The sequence below is a fragment of the Lucilia cuprina genome, chromosome 3, assembly GCF_022045245.1.
Source record: "Lucilia cuprina isolate Lc7/37 chromosome 3, ASM2204524v1, whole genome shotgun sequence".
NCBI lineage: Eukaryota > Metazoa > Arthropoda > Insecta > Diptera > Calliphoridae > Lucilia > Lucilia cuprina.
Window position 1 is genome coordinate 8786263 of NC_060951.1, and position 2367 is coordinate 8788629.

At 29.9% G+C, this 2367-nt stretch overlaps 1 protein-coding gene across 1 annotated transcript in view; it reads left to right on the top strand.

The window, feature by feature from the left end:
- The first annotated feature begins 1603 nt into the window (after positions 1-1603).
- Positions 1604-2367, top strand: part of LOC111680470 (ras GTPase-activating protein raskol-like) — a 19179-nt gene continuing 18415 nt past the window's right edge. Inside the window, exon 1 of the mRNA XM_046946912.1 lies at positions 1604-2030. The gene's annotated coding sequence lies outside the window, so the exon portion shown is untranslated. The remainder of the gene's footprint in view (positions 2031-2367) is intronic.

Below are 2367 nucleotides of genomic sequence, written 5' to 3' on the forward strand. Positions count from 1 at the left end.
AGACTAGACTATAGACTAGACTATAGACTAGACTATAGACTAGACTATAGACTAGACTATAGACTAGACTATAGACTAGACTATAGACTAGACTATAGACTAGACTATAGACTAGGCTATAGACTAGACTATAGACTAGACTATAGACTAGACTATAGACTAGAATATAGACTAGGCTATAGACTAGACTATAGACTGGACTATAGACTAGACTATAGACTAGACTATAGGCTAGACTATAGTGTAAACTATAGTGTAGACTATAGACTGGACTATAAACTAGACTATAGACTAGACTATAGTAAAAACTATAGTGTAGACTATAGACTGGACTATAGAAAAGACTATAGACTAGACTATACACTAGACTATAGAATAGATGATAGACTAGACTATAGACTAGACCATAGACCAGACAATAGACTAAACTATAGACTAGACTATAGACTAGACTATAGACTAGACTATAGACTAGACTATAGACTAGACTATAGACTAGACTATAGACTAGACTATAGACTAGACTATAGACTAGACTATAGACTAGACTATAGACTAGACTATAGACTAGACTATGGACTAGACTATAGACTAGACTATAGACTAGACTATAGACTAGACTATAGACTAGACTATAGACTATACTATAGACTAAGCTATATACTAGACTATAGACTAGACTTTAGGCTAGAATATGGACTAGACTATAGACTAGAATATGGACTAGACTATAGACTAGAATATGGACTAGACTATAGACTAGGCTATAGACTAGACTATAGACTAGAATATAGACGCGACTATAGACTACTCTATAAATTATCCTATAGCATAGACAAGGTACTATTTTTGTTTTATATGTCAAAATTTCATTTATCCAGACATGGTATATAGATTACTTACCTTTTTTGTTATTGTTGTTGTAGTTGTCTTCTTATTTCAAAGCCGAAACACAATAATTATTCTCTCATTCTGCTTACATAGAATTTTCTTTAAATAAATATAATAACAACAGCACATTAATAATTTGCTAATATATACCCCCTCTTACATTCCCTTTCACTTACGTGTTGGGCTGCTAACGAATGGCCCTGGAAACTAAGAAACAACGACAGCCTTCAAACAATTGTCTTAACAAATTTGTCAAATTTTACATTTCTACAAAATTTTCAAACACTTTTTTCACTAATTTTAAAAACCTTTTTCACAAATTTTTTTATATACCGATATAAATTAACATTTGTTTAATATTATACAACAAAAATATTTCATTATTAACAATTAATAAACGTTTAAACTTATTTTAAATAGTAACATTCTCCAAACAAACGAACACTATAGAAATGTTAAGAAAACTAATAAAATCAAACAATAACAAAAAGCATCCATCTCTTAATGCTGTTGTTGTTGTTATTGTTATAAGATATTTGCTCTTTAAATGGAGTATTCATAACAACAATAACAACAACAACGACAGTTTCTATGAGCATATGTTGGTTTAGTTTGCCTCTTTTCTTTAGTTGCTAAAAATTTCTAAAGAGTTCGGTTGTTTTGTCTTCATAGTCCTGTTTAAATTAATCTAAAGAGTTAATTAATTGTTAATATTTAAATATTTATATTGAAAATTGTTTATAAATATCGTTATTGAAAAGATGTTTGCAAAAAAGTGTTAAATTATTAAGTTTAAAATAAGTTTCAAAATTTGCAAAAATTCAATGCAATTTTCGTCGAGCGCCGGTCGGTGTTTTCTTTTGTCGTGTCTTTCGTTTTGTTAAGTGATGTGAATGTATTATTCCATGGTGGTAATGGTAGAGTTTGGAAAGAAGAAAAGTTTAGTTTGAAAAAAGTGTGATGAGAAAAGGCGTAAAGTAGAATGAAAAAAAGTTAAAGAAAAAGAATTGTGGGGTATGCATGCAAGTAAATATGTACATATATGTATGTATGCATGTGTTGTTAAGGGGAAATATTGTTTTTGTAAGCAAGGCAATACTAACGGGAGAATAACGTTAATTGAACAACAAAAGGAAAAGGTGAGTGATTTGAAGTAGAAAGTACAATTTGTTTTTGTTTCTTTATTAAATTTATTTATTTTTGTACATACTGACTAGACTATAGACTAGACTATACTATAGACCAGACTATAGACCAGACTAGACTATAGACTAGACTATGGACTAGACTATAGAATAGACTATAAACTAGACTATAGACTAGACTAGACGATAGACTAGACTATAGAATAGACTATAGACTAGACTATAGACTATAGACTAGACTATAGACTAGACTATAGACTAGACTATAGACTACACTATAGACTACACTATAGACTACACTATAGACTACACTATAGACTAGACTATAGAC